The sequence below is a fragment of the Taudactylus pleione genome, unplaced genomic scaffold (genome assembly GCF_031769625.1).
Source record: "Taudactylus pleione unplaced genomic scaffold, aTauple2 ptg001274l, whole genome shotgun sequence".
Taxonomy (NCBI): domain Eukaryota; kingdom Metazoa; phylum Chordata; class Amphibia; order Anura; family Myobatrachidae; genus Taudactylus; species Taudactylus pleione.
In genome coordinates, this window is record NW_028285674.1 from 2,076,191 (window position 1) to 2,097,321 (window position 21,131).

The window sequence follows — 21,131 nt, forward strand, 5'->3', positions numbered from 1 at the left end:
CCGCCGCAGCTGTGCAGTGGTGCCGGACCCCGGAGTCTGAATGGATGCTGCACACATGCGCGTGACATCCATTCAGTGACGGGAGAGGGCTGGGGGAATCCCAGCGAGTGAGGCTACCCCCAGCCTGGCGTTATTTTTGGAGGTGTGCCATGCGAGCATGCCTCCAAATTGTCATGTAGGGGCATGGCCTCTGGCAATTATACCATGCCTCCCTTTTCAGGCACGCGTGATGTTGGGGCGCACTGTAGAGAGCCGACACAGGGTGCTCCGACCCCTGGAGCTGGCCCTGGTTGTTTCGAAGGTTTATTTACTTGTATGTTCAGTCATGTTTTGCAGATAGAAATGTGTTTGTACACTCATGTTTGCCTTAGGTAAATCTCAGTGATTGAAAATCAGTGGAAACACAGACAAGAATGCAATCTGACAGACATGATTCTTAGTAAATATACCCCTTAGTGTCTGCCTATAGTTGCTATGCCAAATATGATAGCATATGATCTATTATTGCACTTCTATTCCAAGCAGCTTAGTCAGTGAAGTGGGTGAATAGAAGTGCTGGTATGGAAAGTTAAATTGAACGACCAGGGGTGTCTAGCCCCCAAAAGCATGAGAGATTTTGATAGTTTGAAATTCAGATGTTTTTTAATACTCCTGCCACCAGTGGAGACTCAATTGTTAGACTACTCAAAAAGAAATATAGCTACTGGCTTTTATTAGTCTGTCGCCTTCTTCAAAGGACAAAGGTACTCATTCAGACCCGATCGCAAGCGGGTCGATGGTGGGGCACTGCGCACGCAGCGCGCAAGCCCCGTAGCGAGTGAGAAATTCACTCGCTCCGGGGCTCGCTACAAACGGGGAGGCTGTCGATGTTGATCGACAGCTCGCCCCGTTTTGTAGGCGGGGAGGGAGGGTGGCTGGACAAACGGAGGCGTTCCTGAAGGAACGCCTGCCATTTGCGGGCGGCCCTACCTCACATCACGCGTGATGTCAGTAGTGAGCTTCCTGCTCTATTTGAGCAGGAAGCTCACTGGGGCTTGCGGCAGACGAGACCCCACCACAATGGTCTCGTCGCAATAATCGTGACCATCACCTGGCCGCTCGCAAAAGCTGTGGGTGGTCACCTACAGCTTACAGAGCGGCCAGGAAGCCGGGTTAAAAAAAAAGCGGCCAGCCTCATTCAGTGCGAGTGCTCGCTTTTTGCGAACTCCATATGACTCTATATGACCTTAGTGCAGGCTTTTAATCTCCAACTGTGCAGGAGATTCTGCTTGTTTGCAGCTGATATATCAAGACAAGTAAGTCTCCCTCCTGCAGTTCAAATTCAGATATTATCACTAAACAGTCAATAAAAGGGCAAACGGGCATATCTACCTATTGGCTGGGATGGCACTTGCCAGGAGCGCAAACCAATTGGGGGATGCCATCCAGCGGTATCACACACACAGCCGTCGGCTGGTTAGTTCTTCTATCATGTCAGTGAAGTGTGAAACAATGTAGGTGCAGTGTGACAGGACACACTGTTCTAGAGCTGAGCAGCCTAAGCCCCTCCTCCCTGATTGCTCATTGTATTGTGTGCAGAGGCGGCCCTAGCCAATTTGGTGCCCTAGGCAAAATTTGGACTGATGTCCCCTACCCCTACAGTGTGTATGTGTGTGTATAATATAATATATATATATATAATATAATATGTGATGTCTTGGGGTTAATTAGCTCGGCAAAGGGTGAATGGGTACATTGTTTAGGTGCTTAATGAGGGTCCACACACAGCTCTCAGGTGAAAATAAACAAGGTGATGCTTTACTGCCAGCATATGAAAACAGGAAACCGAAAATAACAAACAAACTTAGCCCCTGTTTGGGGCGACTAACTCACTTCTTCAACCCTCTCTATAAGGGAGCAGCTAGTCTGCCAACACAGTCTCTGAGATTGTGGTCCTTCCTGCCACATGCAGGACTGGACCTGGCCTCCTTGCCTGCAGCAGCTTCACTGCCTCAATGTCACATGGTCTGAGAGTTTTGTGGTCCCCCTTTGCCTCCTCCAAAATTCGGACCCAGGCCTTCTGGCCACCTAATGGCTTGCTTAGCTTCACTGGGCTCTCTGGTTGCCACAGTCCCACATGGACTGTTTCCAGCAGCAGCCTGACCGGTCTGCCTTCACATCAGCCCACACCTGAGCTCTATCCACAAGGCAGCCCTTACACAACTTTCCACAATGCTTTTCTAGTCTGTGTGGTAGGGGTGTGCACCGGCCACTTTTCGTGTTTTGTGTTTTGGTTTTGGATCTGGATCTTTCTTCGTGTTTTGGATCTGGATTGGTTTTGCCAAAACCACCCTTCCGTGTTTTGGGTTCTGGGTTTTGTGTTTTGGATCTGTATTTTTTTTAAAAAAAGCATAAAAACAGCTAAAATCACAGAATTTGTAGGTTTTTCTGCTCCTATGCTATTATTAACCTCAATAACCTTAATTCCCACTCATTTCCAGTCTATTCTGAACACCTCACACCTCACAATAGTGTTTTTATGTCCAAAAGGTTGCACCGAGGTAGCTGGATGACTATGCTAAGCGACACGAGTGGGCGGCACAAACACGTGACCCATCTAGGCGTGATACTGCAGTGGCAGACAGGATGGCAGTTTGAAAAACTAGGCCCCAAACTGTACATAATGCAAAGAAAAAAAAGAGGTGCAAGATGGAATTGTCCTTGGGCCCTCCCACCCACCCTTATGTTGTATAAACAGGACATGCACACTTTAACAAACCAATCATTTCAGCGCCAGGGTCTGCCACACAACTGTGGCTGAAATGATTGGTTCGTTTGGGCCCCCACAAAACAAGCTGGCAATTAATGTGTCCCTGCACAAACTGGTTCTACGGAGGCAAGCTGTCATCCTCAACCTCCTCATCCACCGATTCCTCACCCTCTTCAGTGTGTACATCCTCATCCTCACAGAGTATTAACTCGTCCCCACTTGAATCCACCACCACAGGTCCCTCTGTACGTTCTGGAGGCTGGTCTCCCTGGAAGAGCTGATAATTCATTTTGATGAACATCATCTTCTCCACATTCTGTGGAAGCAACCTCCTACGCCTTTCACTGACAAGGTTCCCGGCTGCACTAAACACTCTTTCGGAGTACACACTGGAGGGGGGGCAACTCAGGTAAATTAGAGCCAGTTTGTAAATGGGCCTCCAACTTGCCTCTTTTTCCTGCCAGTACAGGTATGGATTGTCTGACATGCCTACTTGGATGCTGTCACCGATGTAATCCTCCACCATTCTGTCAATGGTGACAGTATCATATGCAGTGACAGTAGACATGTCAGAAATTGTTGCCAGGTCCTCCAGTCCGGACCAGATGTCCAAACTTGGTCCTGCCTGCCCTGCATCACCGCCAGCGGGTTGCTTAGGATACCTAAGTTTTTTCCTGGCAGCCCCAGTTGCGGGAGAAAATGAAGGAGGAGTTATTGACGTGTCACATTCCGCTTCAGCTGACAGTGTGTTCACCAGCAGGTCTTTGCACCTCTGCAGGCTTGTGTCGGCCGGAAAGAGAGACACCACATAGGCTTTAAACCTAGGTGGCCAAAATGTAGTGGTCTGATTTCAACAGATTGACCACCCTGGAATCCTGGCAAAGTGAATGAAGGGCTTCATCCACAAGTCCCACATGCTGAGTGGAATTGCTCCATCTTAGCTCCTCCTTCACTTTCTCCAGCTGCTTCTGCAAAAGCCTGATGAGGGGAATGACCTGACTCAAGCTGGCAGTGTCTGAACTGACTTCACATGTGGCAAGTTCGAAGGGCTGGAGAACCTTGCACAACACGGAAATCATTCTCCACTGTGCTTGAGTCAGGTGCATACCCCCTCCTTTGCCTATGTCATAGGTGGATGTATAGGCTTGAATGGCCTTTTGCTGCTCCTCCATCCTTTGAAGCATATAGAGGGTTGAGTTTCACCACGTAACAACCTCTTGCTTCAGGTGATGGCGGGGCAGGTTCAAGAGTGTTTGCTGGCGCTCCAGTCTTCGGCACGCAGTCGCTGAATGGCGAAAGAGGCCTGAAATTTTTCGGACCACCCAAAGCATCTCCTGCACGCCCCTGTCGCTTTTCAGAAAATTCTGCACCACCAAGTTTATTGTGTGAGCAAAACATGGGACGTGCTGGAATTTGCCCAGATGTAATGCCCGCACAATATTGGTGGCGTTGTCAGATATCACAAATCCCCAGGAGAGTCTAAGTGGGGTAAGCCACTGGGCGATGATTTCCCTCAGTTTCTCTAAGAGGTTGTCGTCGGTGTGCCTCTTACTGAAACCGGTGATACACAGCGTAGCCTGCCTTGGAACGAGCTGGCATTTCTGAGATGCTGCGACTGGTGACGCTGCTGCTGTTGCTGCTTAAGATGATACATCTACCCAGTGGGCTGTCACAGTCATATAGTCCTTAGTCTGCCCTGTTCCACTTGTCCACATGTCCGTGGTTAAGTGGACATTGGGTACAACGGCATTTTTCAGGACACTGAGGACACTTTTTCTGATGTTTCTGTACAGTCTCGGTATCGCCTGCCTAGTGAAGTGGAATCTAGACGGGATTTGGAACCGGGGACACACTATCTCCAGCAATTGTCTAAATCCCACTGCACTAATGGCGGATACCGGACGCACGTCTAACACCAACATAGCAGTCAAGGCCTCAGTTATACGTTTTGCTTCAGGATGACTGCTGTCGTACTTCATCCTCCTCGCTAAGGACTGTTGGAGGGTCAATTGTTTAGTAAAAGTAGTGGTGTTCCTACTTCCTCTCTGGGATGATGAACGACTCCCAGCAGCAGCAACAGCAGCAGCGGGGGCAGGAGGCGTAGCAATGCAGGATCCTCCGGAGGAATCCCGGATAGGAGAGTCAGTCATGCCAGTGACATGGCCTGCAGGACTACTTCCGATCCTGACTAAGGAGGAAATTGACGAGGAGGGAGTTGACGGTGTGGTTTGCAGGCGCTTGGATACAACAGGACAATGGGATTTAGGTGTCCCTGGACTGCTTACGGTCTTAGCCAAAGTTTCTGAACTTGACAGTAACTTATTATGAACGCGCTGCAGGTGCCGTATAAGGGAGGATGCTCCTAGGTGGTTAACGTCCCTACCCCTACTTATTCCACCTTTACATAAGGTACATATGGCAAGACAGTTGTTGTCCGGATTTGGATAGAAATATTGCCAGACCAAATAGGTGGAATGTTTGGTCTTCTGCCCAGGCATGACCGTGATGGGCTTTTTCATCCCACGGACAACAACTGTCTCCCCCGGAGCCTGATTTAAACAAACCATATCACCATCAGAATCCTCCTCGCCAACTTCCTCCTCAGCGCCAGCTACACCGGTATCCTCATCCTGTTGTACTTCAACAGTGACATCTTCAATTTGCATATCAGCAAGTGGACGGTGGGTGCTCCTTTCAGCACTTGCAGGGGGCGTGCAAATGGTGGAAAGAGCCACCTCTTCCCGTCCAGTGCTGGGAAGGTCAGGCATCGCAACCACCACCACACTTGGACTCTCCTTGGGGATTTGTGATATCTTCTTAGAAAGCACAGTTCTTCGCTGTGCTTTTGCTAGCTTAACTCTTTTGATTTTTTTAGTGGGAGGAGGGCTTCCATCGTCATGTGAAGCTGAACCACTAGTCATGAACATACTAGGGATCGACCTTAGCCGTTCCTTGCCACTCCGTGTCGTAAATGGCATATTGGCAAGTTTACGTTTCTCTTCAGCTGATTTAAATGTTTTTTTCAAGGTCATTTTCCTGAACTTTGTCATTTGGGATTGTATGTGCCCTCTATTATGACATTGGGCATCGGCCTTGGCAGACGACGTTGATGGCATGTTATCGTCTATGTCATGACTAGTGGCAGCAGCTTCAGCACTAGGAGGAAGTGGTTCTTGATCTTTCTCTATTTTATTTTTATCGGAGAAAGTTTGGTCCTCCATTTATGTTATATCGATTTGATATATACGTGCGGCTAAACACAGAAAATATTTTTTTATTTTTGCTGGAGAGTAGTGCACTTTGTGGGTTACACCAGCCTTTAAGAAATGAGCCAGCCGGCTCTTTACTTATGGGACACAGGCGCACGCTTGGCGCTGCTCCTTTGTTGATGCACATGCGGCTACTGCGCACACAATTCACAAACACAGAAAATATTTATTTTTTTGGTTTGGACTGGAGTGTACTTTGGGGGTTACAGCACCCTTTAACGGTCAAGCCAGCCGGCCCTTTACTTATGACACAGGCGCACGCTTGGCACTACTTTGTTGATGCACGTGCGGCTACTGCGCACACAATTCACAAACATACAAAAAATATTATTTTTTTGGTTTGAACTGGAGTGTACTTTGGGGGTTACAGCACCCTTTAACGGTCAAGCCAGCCGGCCCTTTACTTATGACACAGGCGCACGCTTGGCACTACTTTGTTGATGCACGTGCGGCTACTGCGCACACAATTCACAAACACAGAAAATATATATTTTTTTGGTTTGGACTGGAGTGTACTTTGGGGGTTACAGCACCCTTTAACGGTCAAGCCAGCCGGCCCTTTACTTATGACACAGGCGAACGCTTGGCACTACTTTGTTGATGCACGTGCGGCTACTGCGCACACAATTCACAAACACAGAAAATATATATTTTTTTGGTTTGGACTGGAGTGTACTTTGGGGGTTACAGCACCCTTTAACGGTCAAGCCAGCCGGCCCTTTACTTATGACACAGGTGCACGCTTGGCACTACTTTGTTGATGCACGTGCGGCTACTGCGCACACAATTCACAAACACAGAAAATAATTTTTTTTTTGGTTTGAACTGGAGTGTACTTTGGGGGTTACAGCACCCTTTAGTGGTCAAGCCAGCCGACCCTTTACTTATGACACAGGCGCACGCTTGGCACTACTTTGTTGATGCACGTGCGGCTACTGCGCACACAATTCACAAACACAGAAAATAATTTTTTTTTTGGTTTGGACTGGAGTGTACTTTGGGGGTTACAGCACCCTTTAACGGTCAAGCCAGCCGGCCCTTTACTTATGACACAGGCGCACGCTTGGCACTACTTTGTTGATGCACGTGCGGCTACTGCGTACACAATTCACAAACACACAAAAAATATTATTTTTTTAGCACTTGGGGGGAGCACCCCTGATGGACAGAGCACCCCCTGGACAACACTACAGCACCCCTTTAGGACTGGGACACTGCACAGGACTTTGGAGTGGACACAGCCCCTATGGAGAACTGACTGCACAACACAGTCCAGCCAGCCCCTATGGACTTTGAAGTAGTGGACACAGCCCCTATTAACAACAGCAGCACAGCACAACACAGCCAGCCCCTATGGACTTTGAAGTAGTGGACAACAGCAGCACAGCACAGCACAGCACAACACTACTCTGCACTACACTACACTACACTACACAGCCCAGCCAGCCCTAACTCCCACCCTCCCTCTTCACTGTCCACAGCCGAGTGAGAAAATGGCGCCGACGCGGGTACCTTATATAGGTTCCAAAACCCGCGAGACTCGGAAGGCGGGATGATGACGTTTTGCCTTGATTTCAGATCCGAGTCAGGCGGGAAAAGTCGAGCCTGACTCGGATCTGCCTCGGATCGGGGGGGCTCGGGGGGGGTTCGGATTTCAGAAATCCGAACCCGCTCACCCCTACTGTGTGGGCAGATCTCCCCTGCCCCACACAAAATCTGCTGCTCACCATTGCCACCTCTGTTGACACTGCATATATATATATATATATATATATATATATATATATATATATGGTAATGACCCTGTAGTAGTGCCCATAAACCCCCATAGTATTGCCCCTGTAGTGCCGCTTATACAAAAAAACACTTACCTTAATCCCCGCTCCTGCATCCGCTGCCATCCTGTCCGCCCAGCTGCTCCTCAGAACTATGGGAGAGACATCATGACGTCTCTCACATAGTGCGCATGGGGAGAGCCGGAAGCTGGAGTTCAGGAGAGAACTCCAGCCTCCGGCTAACGCGGTGGTGCAGGGAAGGAGCAGGTGCCCACTGGTAATTACATCTTAGCGGGTATCCGGCTTGGAGTCCAGCCCTGCGGCGTCGGGCTGGAGGACACTGGCGCCGGGTGCAGCGCTGGGGGCGGGGCAGCGGCTGGCAGGGGGAGCTGCCGAACAGAGCTGAGCAGCGGGAGCCGGGCAGCTCCAATCGTGGCAGGTGGGGGGAGCTGCCAGACACCCCTTTGCATTCCAGTTGCCCCTAGGCATTTGCTTACAATGCCTATGCCTAGGGCCGGCCCTGAATTTGTGTGTGTGTGTGCTGCTGCCGCGGAACTCACTGATTTAAGGTGCCCACACATATACTGATGTGCTCACGATACGATTTTATGGCCAATTTCCTCATGAACTTTCACGGGAGCTCCCTTGCCGTCGTGATCACGATTTTGGAAAAAAGACACCCAATCTGTCTTACGCTCTCATGATCTATCGGATTGTACGCATCGTGAGATTGGCCATAACAAATCGTGAGTTGAAAAAAAAAATAAAACAGGCTCTTGACTATTGGAGGGAAATTTAAATAGCCATAACAATGGGAGGGGCTAGCTTGGGAGTATAAAAAAAAGCAGGCACCCTAAACTCTGTGTACATTCTGCTCTGCTACTAGTTGAGGCTAGGTGTATTCCTGCTGAATCCTGTACATTGCTACTGTGCTCTTTGTATTTGGCTTGCCTTATACAAAGTTTATTCTACCTGCAAGTATGTGCTACCTACCTGCATTCTATCCTGTTCCTGAATTCTGTACTGATGCGTCCCTATCAGTATAAAGTGTTGGTCACTGAAGCCGGGCTCTGGGAGATTAGGAAGAGGGCCCAGCGAAGGACGAGAGCATGCTGGACCAAGGAGTGGCTGCTACAAAGGGATATCTGCTCTCACATATCCCTGCTGATAGAGATCAAGGAGAACAACCCGGAGGACTATCGGAACTACCTGCGCATGGATGACGCCAGCTTCCAAGAATTGCTGCATCTGGTGACCCCCCACATCAAGAGACAGGACACAAGGTGGCGGAGGGCAATCCCTGCTGAAGACAGACTGGTGGCTACCCTAAGGTACCTGGCTACAGGAAGGTCACTGGAAGACCTGAAGTTTGGGACACTCATCTCACCTCAGTCCTTGGGCGTCATCATTCCAGAGACCTGCAAAGCCATCGTAAAAGTGCTACAGTACCACTATTGCAAGGTAAGTTAAAAAAAAACACCACACATTGGTTTCTTGTGTAAAGAAAAAAAAATTTTACATTTTTTTCGAAAACAAAGAAAAAAATAGCCTTCAATAAGTACAATGTGCACTGACCTACAGGCAACTGAAAGTGTGCACTAAACTGTGTGCAAAATACTTTTTTTATTACAACTTTACAAAAGAACATTATCACCAAATTTTATGAATCCCAATAGGTAGCTGGCTGTATGTGATAGGGTGGGTCAGACGCCAGTTTGAACAGGCCAATACACACATGGCACAAGTACACATTGTGGCCCCGGCTTCCAGCAATGTGTACTTGTGCCATGTGCGTAGTGACCTTGTTCAAATGGCGTCATCACCACCCTATCCCATGCAGCAAGCACCGATTGGAATTCATAAAATTTGGTGATATTACAATCAAGAAAAAAATTACATCTGTGTATATTGGGGCGACTCATCTGCTGCATCCAGCAGAGCATTATACAAGGTGGTGCTGGTGCTTGGGGTGCTTGGTGGGGGAGTAATATCTAACTGGGCAGGGGGGGGGCGGACATACCTATTTGGGGCAGGGGAAAATAGCATTGGATCTGCAATGTATGTCGAATTTGAGATATTTTTGCTCGTACAGCGACTCAAGAGGTCGTAGTTTAACCTTAAAAAATTTCGTTGGTTATCTGCATCCAGATTTCTCAATGTGCTGTTCACATGAGCTGTGAAATCATCAATTGCATCTGGGGGTTTCTGCAGCAGCCGTTCTGCGTTTTGTAAAAAATGGTCCTCTCGTTCTGTAAGATTCTCCTTTCTGCCTTTTTTTTTCTTTTTTTGGGGTTGTTGAGAAGATGAGGGTCCAGGTGGAACTTGACTTTCCACTTGTGTGCTATTCTCCGGATCACTGTCGCCACCGAGCAGACTGAGGTCCAGTGTTGATGTTAAATCAGGGTCTTGGGTGGGAGTCTATATAGGAAAAAAAGATATAAAAAATATTATAGTCATGTTTTAACATCTTTTTTACTATTTTTACAGTTTCCTAACACCGTGGAGGAGTGGACCAGCATCGCGGAAGATTTTGAACAACGTTGGAATTTCCCTAACTGCGGAGGAGCCATCCGCATCAACCCACCTGCCAACACCGGATCATACTACTACAACTACAAAGGATTCTTCAGCATCGTTCTCATGGCAGTGGTGAAAGCCAACTACGAATTTCTGTTTGTGGATGTCTGCAAGAATGGGCGTGCTTCGGATGGTGGATCCTTCAAAAAGACGGCTTTCGAACCAGAGACTCGCCAACAAAACCCTCAACCTGCCCTCACTGGACCAGACAAAGCACGGCCTAAATTACGTTTTCGTTGCAGACGAGGCTTTTGCATTACATGAACATGTGATGAAGCCATTTGCACACAGGGGCCTGACCAGAGAGAAAAGGATATACAACTACCATCTATCCTGGGCACGGCGCATTGTGGAAAATGCATTTGGAATAATGAGCAACCGCTTCCGCATTTTCCACACCACCATCAATCTACATGTGGAGAAGATAGACTGGGTCGTGATGGCATGCTGTGTGCTGCACAACTTTCTGCAAAGAAAATCTACTCAACGAGGACCAGTCCCAGCTAGACCAGAAGAAGTAGGACCCCTGGAGGACATTGGACATTTGACATCTGTGTCTGCACCACCAACTACAACAACATCCACTGCACATGCCAAAGAAGTGAGGGAGCAGTACATGACCTATTTCAATGGACCAGGTGCTGTACCATGGCAGGAGGACTATCTGTGAACTACTGACTAAATTGGACATTTGGGATTTAACAACAAAAACATTAAGGATTTTGGTTTAAACTGTGTCACTACTTACCAAGACTTCTGCAACCTCCTCATCTCCCTCACGCTCAGACATCAAGATGATTGATTCCCTTTGAGGCTCTTGTTCACTGATGAATGACATCATTTGGTAGTACCACAGCGCAGGAGTATATATTTCATCTGTAGCCGCTCCTGATTTTTTGGAGTCATCCACCTTCTTTTTTTCTTTGATGTATACTGTCCTGAGATTTTGTATCTTTTGCCGTACAGTTTTCAGGTCTACATCAGATATGTATTTTTTTGTATATACCAACAGTTCCTCGAGTGCGGCCAACTTCCGCGACTTATTGTGGTACTTCCGAGAACTGATCTTCCACAGACAGTCTTTCGAGTGCAGGATTTCAATGAATTCTGTAACAAATTCACGTTCTGAATCCATGGACATTATCTATGAATAAGAAAAAAAGGACATTTAAATATTTGTGTATATAGTTTTGTTAAATGTAATGTTGTTATAGTTCACATTTTTAATGTTTTAATATTTTCTTTTTTACAGGTTTTTAAAGGTTTGTTATGGTATTCTAATCATGTTTTCTTTTACAGGAATGTTATGTGTTTATTGCTTGGTAATATAATGTTTTTCTTTGTTTGACAGTATGGGTTTTCCACCTTTGGGCCTGTCGTTGTGGTAGAACTACAGATCCCAGGATGCCCTAAAAACAGTTTCAAAGGTGGGTGGCAGGTCATCCTGGGATCTGTAGTTCCACAACAGCTGGAGACCGAAAGGTAGACGACCCCCAGCTTTAAATAATGTGTGTTTTTAAATGTAATGTATGGTGTTTTTTTGTAAAAAACGTGTTTATTTATTTATTTGAGGTATTACACACATTGGTGGGCAGTGGGAGCTTAATGCATGACACAGCCACCGCCCGCCTCAATACGGTGGGCGGGGGCTGGGTCATGCATTTATTACCTGGGGGCATACATTGGTGGGCAGTGGGGGAGCTTAATGCATGACCCAGCCACCACCCGCCTCAATACGGCGGGCGGTGGCTGGGTCATACATTTATTACCTGGGGGCATACATTGGTGGGCAGTGGGGGAGCTTAATGCATGACCCAGCCACTGCCCACCTCAATACGGTGGGCGGTGGCTGGGTCATGCATTTATTACCTGGGGGCATACATTGGTGGGCAGTGGGAGCTTAATGCATGACCCAGCCACCGCCCGCCTCAATACGGCGGGCGGTGGCTGGGGAATGCATTTATTACCTGGGGGCATACATTGGTGGGCAGTGGGGGAGCTTAATGCATGACCCAGCCACCGCCCACCTCAATACGGCGGGCGGTGGCTGGGTCATGCATTTATTACCTGGGGGCATACATTGGCGGGCAGTGGGGGAGCTTAATGCAAGACCCAGCCACCTGGGTCATGCATTTATTACCTGGGGGCACACATTGGTGGGCAGTGGGGAGCACATATTGGTGGTCAGTGTGGTTGTATTAAACTGTACCAATACTCACCAAAACTTGTCCAAAACAAAACTTCAATGTGCAGGCTCCTAAAGTGCGACTGTCTTGCTCCATACATGATGCTGCACTAGATGGCGATGGGTCGTGTCCAGGCTTCTGTCAGTCAAATTTCGCATTGTGTGATGAATCGTACGATTCATCGTGAGGAAAAAAAACCCTCACGATCGGCGTCCATCGTGTTCATGGTTGGCTAATCTGCCCTACAGCAGGGCAAATCAGAAGATGCGATATACGACTAGCGGGGACGCGCATCGGCATCGTGCTCGTGAGTATAAACTCACGATTTGTACTTTTTTTACCCGATTCATCGTCACGATTCGTCGAAATCGGCCAAATCGTGTAAAATGTCACTGTGTGTGGGCACCTTTAGAGCAGACAGGCAAGAGGCAGCGGTATACCGTTGTGACAGGCAGCAGCTTCTGTATCACAACACAGCAAATCCTCCTCCCCATCGCATCCAAGTGGATGGCAGCAAAGTGTTAAACACATAAATTACAGTACTTGAAGTTGTCTCGGTCTCTGTCCTCTCTATCACCTGTCCCCCACACCCCACGCCGATTGGATGAGGTCCAATGGTGGGGGTGGGACAAAATTTAAATGACAGGCTACTGGCCAAATTATTGCATGTATAGGGTTAGTTGAATGGTGAGTGGACTTGTGATGTGTGTACACAGGAAGGGAAGTAGAAAGGAACTATACATTCCACCTGCAGATGGATTCTTCTTCCCTTTGCGGAGTCTGCATGCTGCATCTGATTAGACAAGCAGCCTGCCAGCCAGGGAGACCAACAACATCCAGCGTATGCAAATTTGTCAAAGTGACGACATGGGAAGCGATCGCACGCCAAGGCATAAGCACACCCACTTTGGCTGTACAACCGATCACTTTGTGTATGCAGACACCCACTAGCGCACGTCATCTCTAGGAAGTGTATTAAAACACTGGCACATCGTGCACCATCGGAAGCTAACGCAGCACTTGTGGTTGCCTTACCCTTCCGCAAGCACTGCGAGGACTTCAGTGTAAAAAACAGGCATGTGACGTGTACTATGACTTTGCCTGTTAATTATGCACGCCTTAAAAACAGCGTTGAAACACCCAGGAACGCCTGTGTTCGCACCTCCACACCTCCATTATTAGTGTCTTGCCCCTGTTACCACCCACAAATGGCCTCTCCTGTCACTCATTTCACTGGGCTATCTTTGCTGGGCGAGCGACCTGCGATTGCACAGAGGAGTTCATGCACGCGCAGAACGAAGCGTGCGCATGCACAAACCATCGGGCTGCTTGCGAGCGCACAGTGCTAGCGAGCGGGTCTAAATGAAGTCCATAGTGCAGTAAGGGGGATGAGCACGATGGTAACGGGGTAAGAAGTTTGTGCAGTAGTTCTTCATAGCAGCCCCAGATCGCTTCATAAAGAGTTTTAATTATTTCAAAACTGATTACTTTTGTTTTTATTTGCAAATATTTAAGTTATAATTAGAAAGTGTCATTATTCCTATAGAAAGGAGGGGGGTCGGGTGCCTGTCCCTTACTTTGCCAGAGAGCTCGGACCCCTAGAAACACCCCTGGTAGTAGGCGTCTCTATGTTACCTCTGTGACTGCTTTGCGATTGCACTCATTAGCCTATTTTCGCAGCAGTCCTGCGTGAGTAATCTCAGCCGCAATCGCAATAGCGATCGTAATGAATCAGGCCCATATTACATAATATATCACAGAGGGCCTGATTCAGCAAGGGATGCAAGTGAGAGATCGCACAGAGCCGGCTGAGGTTGCGTCACTGCGTATGTGTCGCAATGCTCATGCGCAAACCAGTCACTGCATCCAGGTAAAGGTTCGCACGGCACACGCAGAGAGGCCGATGTTGATTGAGAAGAAGTGCCGTTTGTGGGTGGTGACGGGGGGTGGCCAGGCGAAGGCAGACGTGCCTGTACATTCGAACGCCGTTAGAGGGGCGTGCATAATTAAGCCAGTACGGCACAACTCGATGCACACAGGAAGTGACCAAAATCCTGCGCCAGGTCAGGTCATCCTCTATTGTGCGTCTGGGTCCGATGGTTCTCGATGTTACTGATGTTTGCGCTATCCTGCATACTGACTGAGCAGTGAGTAAAGGAATATGGGTGGCACTATGTATTGCTCGGCGTCTGCATCCTTATGCTGCGGTTGCTGTGCGTATGCATTGATTATAATTTTTTATTATTAGTTAATGTTTGTGCCTGGAAGAGTTAATTCTATATTATTGTTGCTGAAAGGTTTCTGCATGAACAGTATATGTACTGTGAGTATTATTGTTAGAAAGAAAAATCAATGGTGCATATATAATGAAAAAATCCTTTATTGAAGAGTCACACTGCTCTAAGGATTTATTCTAAATAACCATATGAGCTGGATATAGAAGGGGATGGAGTAACTGCGGGATCAGACTAGTGATTGCAGCTAAGGTGGGGAGAAAGGGAAATTAGTTCAGGTAATATATGTTACTTGCTCACAAATTGATTTATCAGCCGGAGATGGGTATCCCTCACCTTCCGGGTGCAGCAGCCGCAGTGGTAAAATAAGCCGTGGATTGTAGTCCCAGTGGGTTAAATTAAAATCAGAGTCTCAGAATCAATAAACATAAGTCCCAGTGAGGCCTCACCTTTGTCCGGTCTCTGTCCTCTTCTGTCTTCTGGTCACCTGTCCTCGGACCATATTCCGGAGAGCGTATACTCACCGTTCACCAGTGTGGTCCCCGCAGTGTGTTCCACTTCCGGGTGCCTGCGTCATCCATACCCGGTATCTCGAGATCACTGTTCGGGGCTGGAGAGGGTTTCGGAGGTGTTTCTGACATATTAATAGCTTGTCTGTTTAGGCAAGTTGATTGAATAGTGTAGTGCACATCCTGTGTGATCTCGCATGGCCAATATTTTGTTAATATGCGTGTAATCATCTTGTAATGATGGATTTAACCTCATTATCAAGGTTCAACCCATGTGGTGTGATGGTTTTTACGTTAACCATCCATCTTAGTTCTTCCTTATTTATTCTTTTAAGGTAGTCCCCCCCCCACTCTCCAGTAAGTATGTACTAGCTGTATCCCTTTCAATTCTAAGTTGCTCAGGTCTTGGTTGTGCTTCTCTTTGAAATGCCTTGACAAGCAATGTGTATTCATACCTTTCCCGATATTTCTGATATGCTCAGTGGCTCTTGTTTTTTCTAGTGGTTCTTCCAATGTACTGGAGTCCGCAGGGGCTTGTCATTAAATAGATGATACCAGTACTGTTGCATGTAATCTGGTCCCTAATTTTGAATTCTTTCTGTGTCTTATTTGATTTAAAAGACTTAGATTTTTTCGTGGTTCTAGGCGTATGCATTGATTAGCGTATAAACGCAGTGGGCAAGTGAGTGCGATCTCTCACAAGCGTCCCTTGCTGAATTAGGCCAAGAGTCTCCTAAGCTGAGATATATTATTTCCATTACAGCACGAGAGTAGTAGTTTATTAAACAAGAATATCACTCACGTAATGGTTCATTTTTAAGAAACACACAGAATTGTAGTATATTCATTGCCAGGCAAATTACTTAATATACAATGCAGTGTCTGCAATACAATGCAGAGAACATTCTAATGACCACAACACAATACAGAGAGCACTTTAGAATCCGAATTTAAAAAAAAAAAAAAACTATTGATCCTAGTGGCCAATATACACTGAAATGCCAAAAGTTATGGGATAGATGCCTAGTACCGTGTAGGACCCCCTCTAGTTTGGCAAAGTGCAGCAACTTGATGTTTGCTTCATTTCGACAAGTGGATGGAAGACCTCAGCAGAGATGTTGCCCCATGTCATCTGGATAGCTTCCCAAAGCTTCCTGCTATTTGTAGGTGCAGGATCTTGGTTGTGAATGGATGTCGGGTGAACACAGCCTTGAAAATGGCCACACCATTTGTCGGAACTCTCCAGAATGCTCCTTGAACCAATTATGGACAACTTGGGACCGATGACACCGTGCATTATCTTACTGGAATAGTCCATCATTATGAGGGTACATGAAGTCCATGAAAGGCTGCAAGTGGTCATCAAGCAATGCAATGTAGCATTTACTGACGTATTCAATGACCTGTTCAGATAGACCAGCAGATCAAACCCATGCCACGTGAACAAACCCCACACCATTATGGAATTACCACCAGACTGCACTGTACCTTGTTGACAACTGAGGTCCATGGCCTCATAGGGACTGCACCACTCCCGAACTCTACCATCAGCCCGAAGCAACTGGTACCGTGACTCATCTGACCATGCCACATGTTGCCAGTCTACGGGGGTCCAATTAGCGACGTCACAAGCCCAGGTGAGGTGCTGTGTCCAGTGTTGTACTGTTAACAGGGGCACTTTGGAGTGGGACTAGTCTCCTGCTGTGGGGAAGGCCTAAGTTGACCGAATGGAAGTGCTGGTGATAAGCAAATGCGCACTGATGCACTATAATGTAAAACTCAAAATGGAAAATGTGGGGGGGAGACTTTAAGTCCCTCTATATTCCCCTTTCTGAGTAACAAAGAAAGATTGGGGTACTCTTGCTTGAAAGAGGGGAATAATCTCTTTCAAACTGTGCCCCCAATATGTATATCTGTTGATCAGAGTAGAGTGCAGCATTATGGGTGTAACTTTGTGGGCACCTATATTTGAAAGAGGGCAGACTGCTCTTCCACATTATGTGGCGTACTAGTAGATATTGTCTAGTGATCACCAGACAATTTTACCCTGCATTATGGAAAATAGATGTTTTCCGAATATGGGTGTGAGGGCATTATGTGCACTTTAGTGTCTATAATCACCCCCATAATGACACCAGGAACTTTGTGGGCACCCTTATTTGAAAGAGGGGAGTCTCCTCTTTCAAATGACGTGGCCCTCTTAGCAGCTATATCACCTAGCACTACAGGAAAAAAATAGTTTTCCATAGGTGGGGGAAGGGCACTGTCAGGGACCCTAGTAGGTATCCCTGAGTTTGCACTCTAATTACTGCCAATGCTAGTAATTTGAATCACCTGACCATATCACACTATTGTCAGTGCTGCATACAATCACACAGATCCCCTAGTCCTGATGCAGTGGGGGCAGGGCTGGCCGGCCTATAATGCCAGGTATGCAGTTGCGTACGGTGCTAAGTTGTAAGGGCGTCATCTGTCCCACCGCTGTCCCCCACAGCCGCCGGAGTTACATACCTTGCTGAATGACAGCAGGCCGGGCACGGCTGGAGGGAGAGGAGTGGCCGCTCTCTTCTCCTCCCCTCTCCTGAGCTCCTCCCCTCCAGCTTACAATTCTGTGCCTGGCTGGAGGGGAAGGAGGAGCCATGCTCTCCCCTCTCCTCAGCGCCTCCCCTCCAACCCCAGCTTCCTTTGGCTGTGCTGCTGATTGGACGCCGGGGTTCTGATGTCACAAACTCGTGACCATCCGCGGCATTAAGTCCAAGGTTAGGAGGAGCCATCCACACGCTGCAGTCCCAGGTAAGACAATTTAATTACTTTGTATTTATCATGCCCTGGCTGTCACCTTCTCCCTGTCATCACCCTGTCACTGTCACCCATTGATCATTCTTTCCCTGTCACCCACCGCTTTCATCGTCTCCTGGTGTCACCTTCTCCCTGTCACCTAGTGCTGTCACCCTCTCCCTGCCATCACTCTCTCCCTGTCACCTAGTGCGGTTGCCCTCACTCTGTCGTCACCCTCTCCCTGTCAACCACTGGTTGTCTCCCTCTGCCTGTCGTCACAATGTCCCTTTCACCCATTGGTCATTCTCTTCCTGTCACCCACTGCTTTCACTGTCTCCTGGCATCACCCACTGCTGTCACCCTCTCCTTGTCACCCTCACTCTGCCACCCAGTGCTGTCACTCTTTCCTTGTCGTCACTGTTTCCCTGACATCACCCTCTCCCTGTCACCTAGTGCTTTCACCCTCTACTTGTCATCACTCTCTCCCTGTCACCCTCTGGCTGTCTCCCTTTTCCTGTCACCCACTGGCTGTCTCCCTCTCCCTGAATATGTATCAGGGTGTAATTGTAGCTTAGCACCCAGGGTGGTCCTGCTGTATAGGGGTCCTATCACACTTCATACATTTTTATGCGGCGGTCTATGGGCCTGATTCAGACCCGGTTGCAAGCGCTGAGCGCTCGCAAACCAGGTCGATGGTGGCCCAGAGTTCATAGCTATGCGAGCAGCCAGGAGGCCGTTCTAAAAAAAAAAAAAAAAAGACCAGCCCTGATTCAGAGCGAGCGGCTCTGAATCAGGGCCTATGTGTGTGTTTAATCATTTTCATGTAGGGCCTATGTGTGTGGGTTTTTTTTCATGCAAATCCTGTGTGTTTTATTACTTTTATGTGGATACTAATGTGTGTGTTTTTTTTCTCATGTGGGGATCTATGTGCGTTTTTTTTCTGCAAATCGCTATGTGTTTTATTTTTACGTGGGGGCAGAATGTGTTTTCATTTTTTTTAATGTGGACCCTATGTGTTTTATCATTTTCATGTTGGGGCCTATGTATGTGTTTTTGTTTTTTTCATGCAAAGCCTATGTGTTTGTTTTTTTCATGTTGTGGCCTATGAATGTGTTTTTTATTTATCGCGTGGGGCCCCACAAAGTGGAGGTTAATGTGTATGGTTTTTTTCCCCCTTTTTGGGTCCATTGTATATTATTACTAAGGATTCTGTATCGTCTGATGCAGGAGAAGGTCCATGTGGGGTGACACCATTAGTTACTGCACTCAGTTACACCAACCCTATTGATGCCACTGAGTATAGTATTAAATTATAACCATGTATTGTGTATATAAAGCTGGTATTTTGATTTACAGATTCCATTTTGTCATTGTTACATTATTACATGCACTCCCGATATTTCACACACTGAAATATGAGGCTTTATTTCAACAAGGGGCGTCAAAATCTATATCTGCTTACCAAATAAATGAGGCTTGGGCCGGCCCTGAGTGAGAGCAGAGCCGAATAAAATACACTGAATATTCTATCTCTCTGCCTGTTGTACCATACACCTGGGGTTAAAGTGGGCTGGAGGGGGGTGGAACTGAGGTCCAGATTCAGACCCGCTCGCTAGGATGCGTTCGCTCGTAGCTGCCGATGGTTCACATTGTGCGTATGCATCGCAGTGCGCGAACAAGTCCGATCGATCTGGAAGCATTCGCACGTTGCACATAGACTGGCCAGCTGAGTGAGTGACAGGAGAAGCTGTTTGTGGGTGGTGACAGGGGTTGAACTATGAAAACGGGGGAGTGGAGGTGCGAACACAGGCGTAACCGAGTATCTCAACGCTGTTTCAGAGGCGTGCATAATAAAGACGCAGCGTCATAGTACACGTCACCTGGTTGGATTTTACACTGAAGTGCTCACAGTAGGGTATGGTCAACCACAAGCGCTGCGTTCGCTTCCGATGTTCCATCTCCTCTAATGGTAGGTGGAACTAGTTCCACCTTTACCATGTCCCTGCACAGAAGTACCAAAGACAGACGGTCACTCTATCTGGCATCGGCCGCCAACCTACCCCGGTTTCCAGCTCCATGTCCTGCCTCCTCCTCCGCCCTCCATCCCCCCTCCTGTCACTCACTGTGTGAGGACAAGATGCTGGTGGGAGAGGAGACACAGGTTGGGAGCTGCTCTAGAGGGGCACGGGGGGGATAAGCTACTGGTGGGAGAGGAATCAGGGGCATGGAGCTGCTGGTAGGAGACACAGGGGCAGGGAGCTGCTGGTGGGAGACACAGGGGCAGGGAGCTGATGGTGGTGGACACAGGGGCAGGGAGTTGCTGGAAGGACACAAGGAGGTAAGCTGGAGAGACATGGGGGGATGGTGTTAGAGTGAAGACAGGGAATTCTGCTGGTGAGATGCAGAGGGGAGCTGATGCTTGTGAAACAAAGGAAGATGGTTTATTTTTGGTGCATGGGTCCCCTGGATTGCTTTGGTTGGGCTGCTTCAGGGCATTGCATTATAAACACATATGTATTTTTAAACCTCTATTTTTCACCTTCTTATATATGGAGCAGTAGCTGCTGTAATCTATCTTACACTTTCTTACACTTCACCTTCTCTTATTAGAGTGATGCCCTGGAGTGGTTCAACTGGGCCTGTTTGGGGGTGTCCTGTGCTCTGGATTTCAACCCCAGTAGGTTAGGGACCTACCCTCAGAGGTTACCTGGGCGCGGTGAGTAGGCCCATAACCATGGCCATTATTATGCTAAAATCTCTATGTATTGCAAAATTCTATTGCATGTTGGAGTTGTGCACTTGTACTTTCTCTTCTTGTGTTTGTAACAATAGTCTCCACAGGTAGCACCTCCCATTATATATATATATATAATGTATATATATGTGTGTTTATATACATACATACATATACATTTTTTTTTCTTAGGCTGTGCAGTCTATATAGCCTTTTCTATATAGTTAACTGGTCTCCCCCTGCTGCTAGCAAATAATAATAGATATAGCACAACCTGATCTCATAGCTTCCTCAAAGATTTGGATCTGAAACATATGAAA